This window comes from Gekko japonicus, unplaced genomic scaffold (assembly GCF_001447785.1).
Source record: "Gekko japonicus isolate JY-2015 unplaced genomic scaffold, Gekko_japonicus_V1.1 scaffold1815, whole genome shotgun sequence".
Classification (NCBI taxonomy): domain Eukaryota; kingdom Metazoa; phylum Chordata; class Lepidosauria; order Squamata; family Gekkonidae; genus Gekko; species Gekko japonicus.
The window spans coordinates 70,142-90,648 of NW_015170337.1; positions in this window are offsets into that span (position 1 = coordinate 70,142).

Genomic DNA, 20,507 nt, shown 5'->3' on the forward strand with positions numbered 1-20,507 from the left:
TAGGTGGGGCCGAGAGAGCTCTTGACAGAAACTGCTCTTTTTTCAAGGACAGCTCTTATCAGAACTACGGCTTGCCCAAGGTCATCCAGCAGGTGCAAGTGGAGGAGTGGGGAATCAAACCCAATTCTCCCAGATTAGAATCTGCGCACTTAACCACTACACCAAATCCCCAGTCTGCCATGGAAGCTTAGTGTGTGACCTTGACCCAGTCACACCCTCTCAGCTTAACCTATCTCACAGGGTTGTTGTTATGAGGCTAAAATGGAGGACAGGAGAATGATGTGAGCCACTTTGGGTCCACATTGGGGAGAAAGGCTGAACAGACTTGGGAGGGTGGAAAATGTCTCTTCCTTTCCAAAAGGAAAGGGATTTAAGAACTTCCCCAAGCTATCAAAGCCAGTGTGGTGTAGTGGTTACCAGGGCTATTCTTGGGCAGGAACGCACAGGAACGGAGTTCCGGCTGGCTTCAGAGCTGCCCATGGCCACTACACCAAAAACCTCTGCGCGTGTGGCTACAGAGGGAAGGCCTGGAGAGCGACCCTGCCCCCACGGTGACTCTAAGGTGGGCAGGCCAGGGGGCCCCCTGGAAGGATCAGGGAGGTATTTAAATGCCTCCCCCTGCCTTCCCTGGCCTGTCCAAAGGCCGGCTTGCCCGGGCTCCCCAGAGCCATGGGGCACCCGGGCAGCAAGCCAAAGGAAGGCATGGGGTGTGTGGCCTAACATGCTAATGAGCTATGGTTCAGAGGTGTGACCTAATATGCTAATGAGTATCTGCTGTTGGGTGTGGCCTATTATGCTAATAGGTTCCTGCTGGACATTTTCTACCAAAAAAGCCCTGGTGGTTACAATGCTGGACTGGGATCAAGGAAATCAATTGTGGAATCCCTCCTCGGTCGATGAAGGTCATTGGCTCTCCTTGGGCTAGTCACACACTCCCAGCCTAGCCCACCTCTCTGGGTTGCTGTGAGGGTAGAATGAAGGAGATGCGAACAATGGAAGCTGTTTTGGGTCTCCATTGGGGAGAAAGGAGGGGCAGGGTTGTTGTTTTTAAAAATCTGGGAGAACAGGCTGGAATGGAGTTCTGGAAACCGCTTCGACAATATTCTTTTACAAATGTTTACAAGTTCATGAGTTTTCAGTATACAGATTGAAAACTTCATTTCCCTCTTGAGAGTTCTGGCACCTCTTGATATCTGTATGATATTTGTTATAAATCTAATTTGGCTACAGTTTGCAAAAAAAAAAGAAGGGATCATTGTTCTTGCTGGTGTTTCATCCATGCATTGCTGCACTCCATTTGGCAGGAGGCAGAGGAGGAGGAGGAGGAATTGCATTTCTACCCCGCCCTTCACTACCCAAAGGAGTCTCAGAGCGGCTTACAGACTCCTTTCCCTTCCCCTCCCCACAACACACACCCTGTGAGGTAGGCGGGGCTGAGAGAGCTTTTTCCAGAACTGTCCTTAAGAGAACAGCTCTGTCAGAGCCCAAGGTGGAAGTGGAGTTGGAAGTGGAGGAGTGGGGAATCAAACCCGGTTCTCCCAGATTAGAGTCTGCACTCTTAACCACTACACCAAACAGAGCTGCTCCTTCAGTTTATAAACTACCATTAAATATTGTCAGCACAGCAAGCTACGGGTTGGTGAGTGGAGCAAGTGGGCACACCTCTAGTAAATAAGTAAACATTCAGGGTGGCATTTGTTATATCACTTGGATTTCATCTCCAGCTGAATTCTAGATTTTTTTGGCCATGTTTTATCTAAGTACGGTGCTTTTAATAAGTACAGTTAATATCTTTACTCAAGAGGCAAAATTATCTCTGAACAACACGAGTGCTTACCCTATACAATATATTTAATCAGTCCTGCTGTTTTGCTGCTTTTATGCAAGTGTGGAGCAATTATTATGAAATACCTTTTTATCTGAGAAGGAAGCATCATTAGACCGTGTACTTAACCTAATTAAAATGTGAATTTAGCAGGATTCCCTGATTGATGGACTGCATGATTCACAGGTAATAAATACTTCCTTGCTGGCAAAATAAATAAATAAAAAATTTTGTGTGATTATCTGTATTTAATTACATGTGGGGAAGCACACCAAAATGTTAGTTCCTCATCCATCATTCATGTTTGCTGCTTTGGGGTCTGAATTCTGCCAATAAAAATGATTTTATTGCCATGTTTGACATTTCAAAGTGAGCCGCTACCATTTGATTGCCAAAGGTCTTCACTAATGATGCTATCGATTTAAAATATTTGATAGCATATACAATGCATATATTATAATTGTCAGGATATAGTGGTATTCTATTCCATGGCAACAAAGAATTATTTTTATTTTCTCAGGTGAAACGTCTATCGCCGTTTGAAGTTAAGGTAAAGAAAGTTAAGTAAAGTGTATGTGTGAGTGGATGCACGGATTCTGTATTAAGTAAAAATTATATGTAAGTAACCAGAAATTCCTAAAAAATATGGGAATAACAACTGTCAATTATTGACACTGACTTAAGCTGAGGGTCAAATATGGTTCTAAAATATTTAGGGAATGTCCAGCAAGGTTGAAGGACTAATGCAATATCTGGATAATTTTCAACCCTAAAATTAAGAGGGGAGATCTTTGTAAGAAAAGCTGGAGCCCAAACTGTTTATGGGACCATTTTGTAATATGTGTGAGTAAAATGCTGAGATGGAATCAGTTGCCATCTAAACCTTGTAAAGATGAACAAAAGTTTCACCAGTGAATAGTCTCGAAATACCCATTTATACAAAAAAATTCCACATTCCATAACAACCAAAGATCTAGAATTTTGCATGCCTGCTGTTAGATGTTTTGATGGGCATGCATATGAACAGCAACTCCGAGTTACAAAAGGAAAATAAAAAATAAAAATCTGTTGCAATCTGTCCTCTGTTTATAAGTGAGCATATATGTTTATAAGCCTGCCTTTGGTGGGGAGGATGGGATAAAAATTGAATAAATAAATGAATAAATAAGTATATAGTGGTTGAGTGATGGGACGTATAACCAGGGTTGCCAGCTCTGGGTTGGGAAATATCTAGAGATTGGAGGGAAAACCTGAGGAAGGCGGGGTTTGGAAAGGGGAGGGACTTCAATTGAGTAGAATGCCATAGAGTACACCTGAGAGCTAGCATGGTGTAATGGTTAAGAACGGCAGACTCTGATCTGGAGAACTGGGTTGGATCCCCCACTCCTCCACATGAAGCCTGCTGGGTGACCTTGGGCCAGTCACAGTTCTCTCAGAACTCTCTCAGCCCACTTATCTCAGAAGATTATTGTTGTGGGGAGAGGAAGGGAAGGTGATTGTAGGCTGCTTTGAGACTCCTTAGGGTAGAGAAAAGTGGGGTATACAAACCACTTCTTCTTCCTCCTCCTCTTCCTCCAGTGGTAATTTTTTCCAAGTGAACTGATCTGTGTCACCCGGAAATCAGCTGCAATCCCAGATATCTAGCCACCACCTGGAGATTGGCAACCCTACCTATAACCATCAGTAGACCCTTCTGGATGAAGCTTATAGTTTCGAGGTCAAGTTTGATAGAAAAATCACAAGGGCACTTGGAACTGTATAACTTCAACATGATGCTACTTCTGAAATGTGTTATGCTTTAAGGGGGGGAAAGACCTAACAGAACCAATAGTTTGAAAATTGGCTTTTGGAAAGCAGGCACTTGAGATTTTAAATGCATGATTTAAGTTTACAGACAAAGCTGATTAAAAGGGAAAAAAATCATTGACAGCATTGTCAGTGCCTTGATGTCTCACAAATAATAAGTGCTGGATTAATAATCTATTTTCCTTCATGTGCCTTGCATTTTAATCAGCGACGGTGCGGCTCTAGTACTTTCATTTTACTGATGTTGTTGTGATCAATTGTCTAGAGAGGCCATAATGGTCGGTGAGTACACACTTTTCGATTTTAACATTTAGCTGCTCGAGTGGTATTAAGTCTAGTGCCCCAAACTTTAAAACACTGGATTTCATCTAAAGGATTATGAGTGGGGAGGGAATAGAACTGTCCTGGCTCCTTCATACCACTGAAGCCCACACACCCCTCCCCCAGACATGCCAATCACAAAGGTCAGGGTTGGGGTTCCCCGCCCCAGGTCCCATTGCTTGCTTTTGAGAAAACTCAGATGGTAAAATTAATGTCCGATCAATTTATCAGTTCTATTATATATAGTTTATTTATCATTTTTGTTCTGAACAACCGATCGATAAGCCACAACAATTAAAATTAACTTGGCTACAGCCAAAATGACTTTTCTCTCTCAGAAGCCACGTCACCCTCAGTAGGGGGTGACACAGAGGGCCAGCCTCCATTTCTGGAACATCAGCTCATTTTTGAACTCTGAATGGATACAGCAATCAAGTAGGATATGATCTATATCAGGGGTGTCGAACTCATTTGTTATGAGGGCCAAATCTGACATAAATGAAACCTTGTTGGGTCGGGTCATGTGTGTCATAAAATGTAATGCCAGGTAGCAGAGATATAAACTTTATAAAGGACACAAAGACAAAGGTGTTTTTTTTTATTTCAAATAAAAACATGCTTAAAACATTAGCACTCTTGCAGTATTTTGTTTATTTAACAGTGTCTGATAACTGATGCCGGTTGCTCTGAATTGTTACATCAAAATGTCTGTGCTTTTGCAATCTTGAGTATGCTGTTCAGGTGTGTATCTGTAAGCTGCAGACCTACGATGATGCAGCAGCAGCAGAACTGGAAGAAGAAGCAGAAGACAGCCAGTTCCACTGTAGACCTAATAGAAGCCCTCCGGGGGCCTGATCTGCCCCCGGGCCTCATGTTTGACACCCATGATCTGTATAGTCTCTATTTTCCCACTAACACATGGGCATAACCTTTTTGAATATGGTTGCTTTACATAATGCCACTGGTAACCGATTGCCAAGAAAACTTTCTAAAAGTATAGTGCAGGATGTCGCACTACTTCCAGGGGAAAAAACCAGGAACAGAGAGCAGCTCTAGGAATTGTTGAAACTCCATAGTTATACTATAGACTAGCAGTAAAGCCCGTTGTGAAAACAATACAACGAGATCTAGAAAGAGGCTCTGGGGGAGTGCTCTGGCTTTGGGCAAACAGTGTCAATTTGCTGTGGTGACCTCAGCAGGGTATAATGACAGAGTCCACTGTTTTCTCCAGAGGAACTGATCTCTGCTACCTGAAGAGCAGTTGTAATTGTGAGTGATCTGTAGCCCTCACCTGGACCCCATCTCCTTCCCAGCTAACCATCAACCTACCATTATCTGCCCCTTTGACTTCAGCTGACTTCTGCCCTCCCTTCTGCAGAGCAGTTGTAATTCTGAGTGCTCTCCAGCCCTCACCTGGAGATTGGCAACAATGGTTCCCCATGAGGGACTGAGTGGTTTGGAGGGTGGAGTCTATGGCAGTGTACCTGTCTGAGGTCCCACCCCTCCTCAAACCTCACCCTCTTCAGGCTCCATCCCTCAAATCTCCAGGAATTTCCCATCTGGAGTTGGCAACCCTATCAGGACTGGCCCCAATGTGTTTTCTCCCAAAGGCCAAAGTAGGTGACAGGACCAAGCTTAGTTGCCTACCAACAGGCACTGAGGGGAATGTAGGGTTGCCAGCTCTAAGGAGGGAAATACCTGGAGATTTGGGGGTGGATTCTGTAGAGGGCAGCATTGGGCGGGGGGCGGCGGAAGGACTCAGCAGGTATAATGTCATAGGGTCTACCCTCCAAAGCATCCATTTTCTCCAGGGGAACTGATCTCTGTCATCTGGAGATCAATTGTAGCAGTGGGAGATCTCCAGGTCCCACCTGGAGATTGGCAACCCTAGGGGAAAGTCAGCTGCACAGCAGGGGGTTGAAGAGAATGGTTTGATGGCTGTTGGGCCAAGATTGGCAACAATAGTTCCCCAGGAGCCCCATCGTAAATGCACCAAACAATTCCTAAAGATTTTCCGAAACACTACTCTGTCGATAAATTGCAACAGTTTGAATGAGCACCAAAGCTTTAAGAGCTCTCCAGCTGTCACCTGGAGACTGGCAACAGCTTGTCTGGAGTGTGGGCAGTATGGCATTGTATCTGTCTGAGGTCCCCCTCTTCCTCCTCCTCCTCAGACCCCACCCTCAGCAGGCTTCATCCCTAAAATATCCTGGAAGTTTCCAACCTGGAGTTGGCAACCATCAGCCTACCTTGATCTGCCTGTCTGTCTTCTGGTTTACATCCCCCCCCACAGCCTCTGCCAAGGGAAAGGGCAGTTTTTCCCTGCAGTGGGAACCAAAGCAGCTGACATCCTCCTCAGAATACACCAGGTCCCATATTCCAACTGTCTTGGGGGGGGGGAGTTTGAGGTGTGGAATGGAGTGAGGTCCAGTCAGCTTCCATATGCAAAAGACCTTGAAACGCTGGGCGGGACTGCACAAAGCAGCCAGTCAACCCAGCCAGCGTCTTCTGAGTGGCAGTTCTTCCGGCCAAACACTAAAGGAGTGCATTTTGGAATGTTGGACTACGGCTTTATATATAAGGAGAGATATACCAGATATTCCAAGAGCCACTACCCATCTTTGCTTATTTATTTACATTTATTTCTTTTATATATAGTCCACCTTTCTCACAGGGACTCAGGGTGGATGACACATAGCAAGTCAGTACAGTTAACAAATCCTGTTGTTGTTGTTCAGTCACACAGTCTAGTCCGACTCTTCGCAACCCCATGGACCAGATCCCGACAGGCCCTCCTGTCTTCCGCTGTCCAAATCCCGTACCTGCTGGCTAAACAAAGTCTGGGATCACCTTATTCTGGAGAAAATCACTGATCATTTACATCAGTCAGAAATCTATCCTGAACCATCTAACTTCATGGGGACGTGGTTCCCCTTCATGGAATTCATCTCTGCCTCCGATTTTCAGCCTCATAATCCTATATATCTAGAGTTATTATATCACTGATCTCTGCTTCGTCATTCCATCTGCAATGTCTAGTTGTTTTATTGCTAAGATACAATTACATATAACATGCACTGCTTCTTTTAAACATTAGTTCAAACTACTTCTTCTCATAAGGTACTACATCATTTAGTATATTGTTCAATATGATTGAAGCTATTGCAATACCCTACTCAACAAGGTAATTACACTATCGTTATACATTGTCTTTCACAATGTCTTGAATGTATCGTTACTGGATTCTGCTTATTCTTTGGAAATTTTTAATAAAAATATAGTTTTTTTTTAAAAAGTACTGTTAACAAAGTGGGATGTTCAGTAACCAGCGCATTAGGATTTTAGAAGTCTGGTACTAATCGGAAAGAAGTGAAGCATAGCATAAGTACTAACCTAACTCATTAAGGTTGAGTTCAGACTAGCAGTTTGAAGCGGGAGGGAGTCGTTGCAAAAAAGAGCCGGAACAAACTGTTCCGGGTTTTTCCCAGTCACACTGCATGGACTGATGCAGGAGCATACCGGGAGGAGGCGTGAGGGAGCGTTCACACTGTTGGCCCAGAGGCACAGCTATAAGCGGCATTTTCCTCACAGCAGATGCCTAGGCACAGCAGCAAATAGGACAGGATCTGGCTTCTGTGGGCCATAGGCACATCCAGCGACATCACTACCCCCTCTTCAAGGTAATCACCTGCACCTTCCTGGTGCCAGAGTGAGGCTAGGAGGTCAGTCAGTGTAAACAGCCAGCACACATCATTAACGCGGGCTGTTCCCGGCTTTTAGCAGTTAGCGTTCACACTTCTGGGAAGCGGAATGAAATGGGATAAACAGGCTCTCCAGGGTTTGCTACCACTTTCACCAGGTATCTTTTAAACCTGGGAGGCAAGCGCTACAAGACGGGTTGAGTACGGGTGGGGAACGCCAGACAGATGTGCCTGTGTGAACGGCCCCTTTAATCTGCTTGTGAAACGTCCCTCACACGTGCCTATATCGGGGCAAACTGCCAGTCTGAACTCAGCCTAAGTGTTGCGAAAAGTACATAAGAGGACCCTACTTACAGTAAGCCATACACAGCAGTATAGACCACAATCCCGAATCATTTTTTACATGTAAGTTTGTAAACTATTGTGTACAGGGCAGAAAGGCCCTCTCAAATAGTTTGTCTCTTTTGGGTTTTCCCTGGAAGTGACATAACAGCACACGTGACGTCATGACGCCCTGCCCCAGCCTCATGGCCTGCAGCCTGGCAACCCTAGGACATACCAGGAAGAGCTCTGGGTGTGATATGGGTGACTGCGACTGACGGGGAAAATGAGTAAGAATTGCCCCCCTTATGCTGGCAAATTTTGGTTCTAATGCAATATGTTTTCCAGGACTCTTCCCATCACCACATTTACTAGTTCTTTTTTATTTTTTTAAGCCCCCGGAGGGGATTTTTTATTGATTTTTTAAACAAAAACTAGAACAGAAAAAAGGGAAAGGGAAAGCTACATATAAGGGAGAAAGTAAAGAACCCACTACTAACTCCAACTAGCTTTTTATACTTCATTCAGACTTTTCATCTTTGTACTTCTTATGAACTGTGTCAATCTTTTAACCCTTTTAACCATCCCCAGTTACATCCCCATGCCCAATAACAGTGCCCCCCATCATCCCCTAGAACCAAAGTTCTCAAAGGCACAATTCAGAGTCCTTCAGCCTTTACTTCTTCTCTCTCTTCCGCAGTTTGTAGGAACTTTTCGGGGCTGATGCCCCCTGCTCAGACAAAGAGTCCTCACCAGACGAACCAGTTTCCAGCTCTCCACTGGACTTATCGTCCTCTTCTTTTTTCTCATCCTCTGGCCTTCCCAGCTGCTCCTTTAGAAACTCTTGAGCTTTAAGAACAGAGTCAATCTTGACCTTCTTCTCCTTGATCTTGAATATTACTCCTTCTGGAAACAGCCATTTATATCCAATTGAGTTTGTTTGGAGGAAAAACACAAGTTCTTTGTATTTCTTTCTGCGTTGTCTTACTTCAAATGGAATATCCTTTAGCGTTCTGACAGCATTCTCCCCCACCTTCAGGGGTGTCGCAGCAACTGCTTTCAGGATAGCATCCCTGACGTGCCTCTTCGAGAATCTTACTACAAGTTCCCCAGGCAGATTATTTTTCTTTATGTATCCTGAATATGACCTGTAGGCCACATCCATGTCGTTGAGTAGCAAGTCCGCCTTTATATCTGCTACTGGGGCAAGTAGCTCACTCATAAGTTCTTTAAGATTCTCTCCTCTTTTCTCTAGCACCCCTTGGAAGTGCAGTACCATATTAGCCTTATCCATTTGCACCTGCAGCATCTGATCTTCCAAAGATAAAGTTTTCTTTTCCAATTTTTGCACTTTTCCCCTCACTATCTGCGTTATCTCAGCCATTTCCTTTACTTTCTCAGCATCCTGCTTCATTACTTGAATCAAATCCGTTAATTGCGTTTGTTGAGCAGTAATGCTTGTTGTCACAACTTGCAGCTGCTTTTGTTGTGCAGTAATATTCGCTGTTACAACAGACATCTGTTCTTTAAAGACATTGAGCTGTTCCAGCAGAGGGCACATGACCTCTGTCATCTTGTTTGCTTTCGCAATAAATTTTAAAGTCTCTGAATATGCGCTTATCTGTATAGCTCGATGGATGAGTACTTCTGGGCAATTTCTTGTTTATTCTTCCACTCCCTCCCCTTTCGCTCAACGATTTATGGGCATGGGAGGCGTCCCTCCCACCACTCGCTTCTGCCGTTTCACCGCTTTGGGTAAGGAGTGTCTTTTTGTTTAAAAATCAGTTCTCATTTGACTCACGTTCATAGTTGGTCTTCCGACCCCTCTTCATTCATCATTTCAAATGCCTGATCCCCTGTGCTTGACTTGGCTAGCTTCACTTGTACCATCAGGTCTCTCAGCTGGATGGACCACTGGAGCAAGGGGTAGCCTCGATTCTCTGGCATTCGGCCAGAGAAGAGGCTACCCCCTCAAAGCTCCATGGCCAGGTGCCCTTCCCCGGGCTCCTGGGGGGGGGTTACGAGCCTGCTCAGCCCCTCCATCCACCAGAGCATGGAGACACCCCCGGGAGGTCTGTCTGTGAGTGTGCTGCCATCAACCGGAAGTCCCACATTTACTAGTTCTTAACATTGGAAGTGGAGAATAGGATGTGCCATTTTAATCGCAATGCACAGCTTTCGGCTACAGGGCCAGTTCAGACATCTCCCGTGAGGAAAAATGCTGGGTGCCTCATTGTGCATCTTACACCAACGGTACTTCAGATTGTTAAGAATTTGATTTCATCTTCTACAAAGCCCAGGATCTAGTGTGAGGCATAAGCACGGCTGAACCACTTGGTGACTTTGACTGACTCAGTTTTTCTTTTCGTAGGGGATTCTTTTTAATAGGGTAACTCATTTAAGTGAGGCTCAAGTAGGAAATAGTAAAAAAAAAAAACCCTGAAGATTTCTTCATGTGGGATGTTATTGCTTTATAAGTCTAAAGAATAATTATCTTTGTTTTCTTTCCCTGCTAATTCTTTTGCGTGGTACTAACATGAAAGCTGAGTTGAGGGGAATCGAAAACATGCATAGATTTCAATTGTACCTACTTGGTAAATATCATTTTATTATTGTTTCCATAAGCCATGACAGTGATGGATAAATCCTTTCCCATGACAACTATGTGACTTTGGTTTTCTGTTTTCACACACCTTCACTGTAGGCATGATGGATTATAAGTGCCATCCTGAGCAGACATGATTTCAGTGGTCTTACAAAGGTGCCAGTTTGGTGTGGTGGTTAGGAGTGCAGACTCTAATCTACCGGGTTTGATTCCCCACTCCTCCACATGCAGCTGCTGGTGTGACCTTGGGTCATTCACAAGTTCTCTCATAGCTGTTCTCTCGAGAGCAGTCCTCAAAAGAGTTCTCTCAGCCCCACCTACCTCACAGGGTGTCTGTTGTGGGGATGGGAAAGGAAAGGAGATTGTAAGCCACTCTGAGACTCCAAGTGAAGGGCGGGGTATAAATCTAATCTCCTTCTCCTCCTCCTCCTCTTCTTCTTCTGTCACCGTGAAATAAGCTCAGATTCTGCTTCAGTAATAGCACAACACCTTTTGTGGTAGCAGGGCCACAGACACTTGGCGATATAATTTGTGTGAACATGAGCCACTAGACAGCCACTTCATATGTGTATCCCCCAAGACACTGGTGACCCAGGCAACAATGCCAGTCCTAGGAAGCACCAAGGGGCTGCTCGTTCTTGGTACTCCTGGCATCCGATGCCCTCTGGTGCCCTAGGTTTTCCAGGGAAGTGACATACTGGTGCAGAGTGAAAAAAGGGTTTTAAAAAAATCCTGCCACTGCTTGAAGCAGCACTGGGACCTGTGGACAGACCATCTCCATCCCCATTGGGGGAGTAGTCAGGCTAGGATGAACATGTTTAAAAGGGGGTGCAGGCAGTAGGGTTGCCAGTGAGTTCAGGGGGATGGGAACATGATGGGTGCCTTCAGGGGAAAAAGACATCGGTGATACCGTGACATCACTTCCAGGGAAAACGCAGAAGTTATGTCAGTCTTCTTCTCTAGGAATTTCTGGAAAGTCTGTGTTAAAACCATAGAATTTCAGCTGATTCCTAGAGAGGACTGACATCATTCCCTGGTTTTCCCTAGAAGTAACGTCACACTGTCATCAATGGCTCTCCCCACATTATTTTTCTACCACCAGCAGTCTCAGGAGCAGTGACAGGAAAAAAGAGCCAGGGGATCTTCCACATGCAAGCTTCATTAAATTCCCGGCGATTTTCTCTACAATCTAAAGACATCTATCTGGGGATTGTTCTGGGAAAGCTCTGACTTTACTGTATCCAAAGCTGGGAAAGTCAGATGACTTTAAGGGCCAGCAATATCTCACTGCACACCCCTTTCCCTTATCCCTAGGGTCCTGTTTCTCCCTCCTGCAGGGGCAGCAAATGAGCAGAGTCAGTTAGAGATATGAATGCTAACCCACTTTCTGCTCTACTAAATGTAGGCTCATTGTTTGTCCCCAGAATGCAACTCCCAAACTCTTTTTTTCCCCTTCCCATTCTCCTTTTCCGGTAAGTCATGTAGCTGAAAGCTTAAAGCTCCTAACCAAGAAATGTAACTTCCTAAATGTTTTCCCTCTCACATCATGAACAAAAACCCTCAAATAACACTGCAGTCGGGTGAAAACCAACCAACAGTTCTCATAGTGGGTGGCCGCTCTCTGCCAATAAGCATTCTCGGTGCTCTCAGGTCCTGTATTGGATAGGCCAGTGATTGGATAGGCCGGGCCTACTTATTTATTGCCAAGTGCCAACACGGCAATTTAACCTGAATACTGAGGTTTTACTTTAGAAAAAAACAACTCATGCATTAACTTAAGATGATCCAAACAAAGTAAGGAAAGCAATCCCAAATGCTTTCATTTACTATTATTTGGCAGAGAATTCGACACTTTAATGATGGTCTGGGCCTGGCTGGGGCAATGGCACATGTGCCCACAGAGAGGGCTCTGAGTGCCACCTCTGGCACCCGTGCCATAGGTTCGCCACCACTGGGATAGGCTGACCGAAAACCTCCTTCATGGCTGATCAGAATACCAGGCATTTTGCTCAGAAACTGACTCCTCAGTCCTAAACAGAGGACAGCCTTGTAAATCAGATGCCACCTTTCTGTGGTGCCTCAGATCTTCCGTGTGAGGCGGGAATTGAAGCACTTAATGGAAGGTCTGGCCCTAGTTGCTCAGGCCGAAGGGGAAACATTTCTGCCCAATGGAATCTGATTCCTTGGTCGATTCAGGCAGCGCCTAGGAGTTATAAATAGCGGAAGACAAAACATGGGAAGGGTAATGAGAGTGTCTTTGTGCTTCTGAGTTGGTTCCGTTTTATAGTTATCACTTCTGTTAACGGCTTTTCCAACTACGTTTACATTACAGAAAACACTTAATGGGAGCGCCTGAAAGTCCAATATGCATGTGATTAGGAAAATGGGACTTTTATCAGTAATAGTGAAGAAATAAGCAGTTGCAGCAACAACAACAAAATAAAAATGAAATCGGGGCCAACCTACCTCGAGTCATACCGTTATTACAGAATAACAAAGTATGAGTCCAGTGGCACCTTTAAGACCAACACAGTTCCAGAAGTGTGCTTGCACATGAAAGCTCTGAACAAAACTTTGTTGGTCTTAAAGGTGCTGCTGGACTCAAACTTTGTTCTGCTGCTTCAGACCAACATGACTACCCACTGTCAGACCCCCAGTCCAGTTACATTCAATGACTCTCGCTTGGCAATGATAAGTTTATTGAAGTGTATGCAAGATCCAGTAAGTCATTGTGTAAGAACTGAAGACTTTTGGTGGGTACAAGCATACATCACACTCACACCATGCATAACGTTGCCATCCCAACCAAGTGAAAGATATATGTCTTGGTTATCTACAGTCCAAGCTGGTACAGAGCCCCTCTCAAGGACACCTTCCCCTGGGAAATAGCAAGGAGGGAAAGGAGGTTGACTTGTGAAGTTATGTCTCCTAGAAGCAAAAGGTCACAGCCACACACTCACTCACTCCACCCCCTTCCCCTTAGGAATTCCCTCCCCCCCAACAGTCATGGCAACCAAAGTGAGCAAAGCGTAGGCTGATTTGACACCCACCTGAACCTGTTTAATGACAGAACCTCTCCCTCCTTCCCTTTTTGTGGTAATTTTTAAAATATAATATTAATCAAGTGAACTGTTAAGACCGAGATGGTAACTTGAAGCAACATATGATAACAAGAGACATGACCAGCAACCATGGACTCTAACATGAAGACAGTGCCAAATATAATATTAATCAAGTGAACTGTTAAGACCGAGATGGTAACTTGAAGCAACATATGATAACAAGAGACATGACCAGCAACCATGGACTCTAACATGAAGACAGTGCCTAAGGGTAGGATCCGGAATCAGCAGCATGTCAAAGCATGATACACATGACTAGAATCTCATGCACTCATTTGGAGATATGCATTTGGGACCAGACCTTGGATGTTCAAGACTAGCCCAAACTCATCAGATGTTAGAAGCTAAGCAGAGTTGGCCCTGGTTAGTATTAATACCACCAAGGAAGTCCAGGGTTGCTATGAAGAGCCAGGGAATGGCAAACCACCGCTGTTGTCTCTTGCCTTGTAAACTCTATAGGGTTGCCATACGTTGGCTGCAATTTCACAGCACTTTCCACCACCGCATAGGTCTGGGGTGGGGTGGGGAGATAGTCATCTGTAGGTGGCAGGAGTAGACGACAATGGTCCAGCACCATTTCTTCATATATGTAAGGAAGTGGTTTGAGTGCCCTGACCTAGATAGACCAGACTAGCCTAATCTTGTCAGATCTCAGAAGCCAAGCAGGGTCCGCCCTGGTTAGTACTTGGATGGGAGACCACCAAGGAAGTCCAGGGTTGTAGCACAGAGGCAGGCAATGGAAGATCACCTCTGAATGTGTCTTGCCTTGAAAATGCCATGGGGCTGCCATAAGTCAGCTGTGAGTTGACATCAAAAAAGAAAAAGAAAGTGGTTAGAGTGTTGGACCAGGATTGTGGAAACCCAGGTTTGAATCCCCGCCTCTGCTACTGAAGCTTGCTGGATGGCCTTTGGCCAGTCACACACTGTCATTCTAACCTTGCTGTAATCCTGTTAAGAGTGCCATCCTAAACAGGTCTATTCAGAAGTAATTTCCACTGAATTCAGTAGGGGGTTATTCCCTGGTAAGTGTGTATAGTATTGCAGCATTAAGCTACAGAAGGCTTTACATTTTGTTAAACGGAGTGCTAGGCTATAGGCTGCATTAAAACAACACATTTAAGAAGAAGATAATTTTTCTTCACAGACCGGGCAACTTTTTGTAGAATCTCCTCATCACAGTCAAAAACTTCTAGTGTTCTACCAGATTCTCAGATGGGACCAGTAATTCTCATGGAGTGCTGTTCCTATGAGTTACAATTTTATATCATACTTGCGTGCTTCAGCTACTTAACAATAAGTTAGAAGTAGGGTAATACAGGGAGGTGGATTGAAATTGTCCACTGAGACCATGGCTAGTGACATGGACTGCCTGACAAGGTCTCGAGATAGCAAGAGGAAGGTGGCAGGCTTAACCAGTATGGGAAATTACAGCTGTTTCTATACAAATGCTCGAAGTGTCCGAGGTAAAATCGGGGAGTTGGAGTGCTTGGTGTCAGAGGGAAAAATAGACATTGTGGGTATTTCAGAAACTTGGTGGGATGAGGAAAATCAGTGGGATACGGTGATTCCCGGTTATATATTATATCGGAAGGATAGGGGGGGAAGGGTTGGAGGTGGGGTGGCTCTGTATGTCAGAGAGGGTATAAAGTCCAGAAAGATCGAGAGGCTAAGAGAATTGGATTCGCTTCTTGAAGTTCTGTGGGTTGAAATAGGGGGGCCAAAAGGAAACTTAACACTGGGAGTTTGTTATCGCCCACCGGATCAAAAGATAGAGGAGGATTATAAAATGATGAATGAATTAAAGATAGCAGCTAGACAAAAACACTGTGTCGTAATAGGTGATTTTAACTACCCACACATTGATTGGGTCAATATGTGTTCTAGTCGAGAGAAAGAGATTGAGTTTCTAGACACTCTAAATGACTGTGCTATGGAGCAGATGGTCATGGAACCTACCAGGGGAGAGGCGATCCTTGATTTGGTCCTAAGTAACACTCAAGACCTGGTGAGAGATGTAAAAGTGATTGCACCGCTTGGGAACAGTGATCATAATGTTGTTGAGTTCAACATTTGTACAAATAGGGAATTGGCCAAAAAGACTCACACAACCACTTTTAACTTTAAAAGGGGTAATTTTTCTGATATGAGGGGACATGTGGGGAGGAAACTGAAGGGAAAAGTAGAAAGGGTCAAAACCATTGGGGAAGCTTGGAAACTGTTTAAAACTACAATTCTAGAAGCTCAAATAAAATATATTCCGCAGGTTAGGAAAGGCACAAACAGGTATAAGAAAAAGCCTACATGGTTAACAAACAAAGTAATGGAAGCTGTAAAAGGTAAAAAGGATTCCTTTAAGCGGTGGAAAGCTAGTCACAGTGAGGCTGATAAAACAGAACACAGGCTATGGCAAATAAAATGCAAGTCTGTGGTCAGGCATGCAAAAAGGGAATATGAGGAGCATATAGCAAAAAATGTAAAGACCAACAATAAAACTTTCTTCAAATACATTAGAAACAGGAAACCAGCCAGGGAGGCAGTGGGGCCCTTGGATGACCAAGGGGTAAAAGGAGTACTGAAGGATGATAGGGAAATGGCTGAGAAGCTAAATGCATTTTTTGCCTCCGTCTTCACTGTGGAAGATGAGAGGTGCTTGCCCACTCCAGAGCCGCTGAGTTCGGGAGGGGTGTTGAAAGACCTGAGTCAGATTGAGGTGACGAGAGAGGAGGTCCTAAAACTGATAAACAACTTAAAAACTGATAAATCACCAGGCCCAGATGGCATACATCCAAGAGTTCTGAAAGAACTCAATTGTGAACTTGTGGATCTCCTGACAAAAATATGTAATCTCTCCTTAAAATCAGCCTCCATTCCTGAGGACTGGAAGGTAGCTAATGTCACTCCCATCTTTAAAAAGGGTTCCAGAGGAGATCCGGGAAATTACAGGCCTGTCAGTCTGACGTCGATACCGGGTAAATTGGTGGAAACCATTATTAAGGAAAGAATTAGTAGGCACATAGATGAACAAAACCTATTGAGGCAGACTCAACATGGGTTCTGTAAGGGAAGATCTTGTCTCACTAACCTGTTAATGTTCTTTGAGGGGGTGAACAAACATGTGGACAAGGGGGATCCAATAGATATTGTTTACCTTGACTTCCAGAAAGCTTTTGATAAAGTTCCTCATCAAAGGCTCCTAAGCAAGCTCAAAAATCATGGGATAAAAGGACAAGTCCTTTTATGGATCAAAAACTGGCTAATTAATAGAAAACAGAGAGTGAGTATAAATGGGCAGTTCTCCCAGTGGAGGGGTGTAAGCAGTGGGGTACCACAGGGATCAGTACTTGGTCCACTGCTTTTTAACTTGTTCATTAATGATTTGGAGTTGGGAGTAAGCAGTGAAGTGGCTAAATTTGCGGATGATACGAAGTTGTTCAGGGTGGTGAAAACCAGTGAGGATTGTGAGGCACTCCAAAGGGATCTGTCAAAGTTGGGCGAGTGGGCGTCAACATGGCAAATGGGGTTCAATGTGGCCAAGTGCAAGGTGATGCACATTGGAGCCAAAAATCCTAACTATAAATACACGTTGATGGGGTCTGAACTGGCAGAGACAGATCAAGAGAGAGATCTTGGAGTTGTAGTAGATAACTCACTGAAAATGTCGAGACAGTGTGTGACTGCAATAAAGAAGGCCAATGCTATGCTGGGGATTATTAGGAAGGGTATTGTAAACAGATCAGCCAATATCATAATGCCGCTATATAAATCAATGGTGCGACCTCATCTGGAATACTGTGTGCAATTCTGGTCACCACACCTTAAAAAGGATATTATAGCTTTGGAAAAAGTGCAGAAAAGAGCAACTCGAATGATAAAAGGGTTGGAACACTTTCCCTATGAGGAACGGTTAAGGCGCTTAGGGCTCTTTAGCTTGGAGAAACGACGACTGAGGGGTGACATGATTGAGGTTTATAAGATTATGCATGGGAAAGAGCAGGTAGAGAAAGAGGTACTTTTCTCCCTTTCTCACAATACAAGAACTCGTGGGCACTCCATGAAATTGCTGAGCGGTCGGGTTAGAACGGATAAAAGGAAGTACTTCTTCACCCAAAGAGTGATTAACACTTGGAATTCACTGCCACAGGAGGTGTGGCGGCTACAAGCATGGACGGCTTCAAAAGGGATTGTTAGGTTAGACAGGGTTCTGACAGTTCTCCTTGACCGGTAATGCTGGTTGTTATATTTCATTTAAAAAAACAACAACAGACTGCAAGAGTTTCCCCCCTCTCTAAGTGCTGGTATGTTTTCTAAGGCTCAGCACAAGGCCAGGTCTACCAATATAGTGGAAAGGGGTGGGTGAAATATGACTTGATTCTGTTTTCTCTTATAATGCTTAAATGATTATTAAACTATAGTTTAAATATAATTTAAAAGAATATATTCTGAGATTTTTACAAGGTTATGGAAGTAATCTTAAAAAACTAATTTACATGACAGTCAAATGTAGACTTGCTCACAGCTTAAATGCTACTAGATTTTCTTCACTCACGAGTTAGAATTTCTTCTCACAACACTGTGGAGGTTAGAGGGAACATTGGTCATGATGTCATGTCCATCAAAAACCCAGAAGTGATGTCACTGCCACCCCTGACACTCTAGGAATGTCCCAAATCTCTATGGTAAAGGCAAATGGAGCACTGTCCACCTCATTTTTTTTTTCTCCTACCTGGAGGAAACCAGTGGGAAGGCTGCAGCAAAAGTGAGAAAATTTCTGCCACCTCCTGGTACCAGACCCCTGATTTTTCAGGGGACTGATAACACCTGCATTAAGGATGGAAATACATGTGTTGCCCCTCTTAGTCAAAATGGCGATCGTGCGTAGTGTGTTCTCCCCGCACGCAGCACTGAACAGAACTCTTGAAGGGGGTTACACTTTCTCAGGAATCTTGACAGCAGTCCTTCAGCCTAAGCCAATACTGTCATCCCCAAATTGCAGGTGGCAATGCAGGGATATAGCAGATGGCTGAAAAGCAGCAAACTTGACTGAGGTCACCGAGTGAATCCGCAGCTGGAAGACCTCCTGGTTCCAGAGCTCTCAGGCACTCTGCAGCACTTGTAAGAAATCTATCAATACCAAATCAAGATAATTTGTGTGTCTGTTATCTGTATTGATGGGGGAGAAACACAAGAAGGGGGCATCGCTCCTAATGAAGCTGTAGTGTCGAGGCTGGAAAAAGTTAAAGGTAAAATGTAACAGTTTGTCACAATTACATTGTCTATTGGCAGGCATTCTGAACTTTTCTGTTTGATAACCAGACATATAAATTTTAGTTCTTAAAGCTTTGGAGCCAATTTAAAGGCTCATTTGTTTTGCTGACAGCAAGATGTATACGCTGCCTCAGATGCAGGATGTCTGGGGCCAAATACCACCACTTTGTTGCTTGCTTGTCTTGCAGGAAGTAAATAGTAGCAATTTTTCAACAGAGGAATACCAGAGCAAGGTGTTTAGCGAATAAATGAGCGCTGGATGACCTGTGGTGTCCTGAAAATTACTGAAATTCATGAATAATAAAATGATCTATAGATTGTTAGCAGAAGGCTATAGCAGAGGCTAATTTCCAGCCAGCCAAGCTTTGCAGGGATAATTTGTAACTTTTAAAAATTTAATGACTTCATCATTTTTAACCATTTTTTAAAAACCAATATATTTTTTTGAATGCAGCCTTCAGACAAAAATCTTCTTTCCAGATAATCACCATGTGCCTTCTTTGTTCATGTTATGAAATATTTAGTCCCTTTATCAGAAGGGGACCTTTTTGAGATTTCTCTCTCTCTCCTTCCCATCCACATCTCTTTCACTGAGAAGAGCCAGGAGCACATTCCAGAGAAACCTGTCTCGGAGCAAGTAAAAATCCAGTTGACTCTGTAGTGTCTCACTTTATCCTTCTTTCAGGCAACCAAAAATGGTCTCCAGAAGAGATCATCATAATATTAAAGTATAACCAAAACAAAACAATGGATAGCTCACTATGATGGCCCCCTCCACTTCCCACCCTCAGAGGCAAGATTTTCCCTCCATTTTTCTTTCCTTTTACTGATTAAGCCACCCTAGTAATGTGCTTTTTTTTTTCTTTGCTGAAGAACTCTGGCTGTCCCACCCTGTCACAGTATGCTGTTTTGGCGGTTGGCTCAGCACGCTTTAACTAAAATAACTTAAATGGCACTTGAGGCGTTTTGAAATTCAGAAACAAAATATTTCATTTAACATAGAGGGGAAAGGTCTTCTGGTTAAATTGTTGCAGCTCTGTCCCCCCTAGATAAAGGCAAAGGGCAACAGACTTTGGATTGAACTTGTTTATTGATTTTAAACTTAGCTGATGTACATCGTTACTACCGTCTGCTTTTAAGGGTGGGTAGGAGCTGTGGGGGCTCAAAGGTTAAGATGCTGAGATGCAGACCGGAAGGTCTGCAGTTTGACAGATTGAGACCCGAGTGCTGCATGATGGAGTGAGCTCCCATCTCTGGCCCCAGCTCCTGCCAACCTAGCAGTTAGAAAGCAAGAAATTGCAAGTAGATAAATAGGTACTGCTTCAGTGGGAAGGTAACAGTGTTCCATGCGCCTCGGTGTTTAGTCATGCCGGCCACATGACCATGGAAATGTCTTCAGGCAGTGCTGGCTCTTCGGCTTGGAAAAGGAGGTGAGCACCATCCTCTTGAGTCAGATTCGACTGGTTTTCGAGCAAGGGAGACCTTCACCTTTACCTTTAGCACTAGGCATCCCTTACCCAGTTACCATATTTGGGCATCTC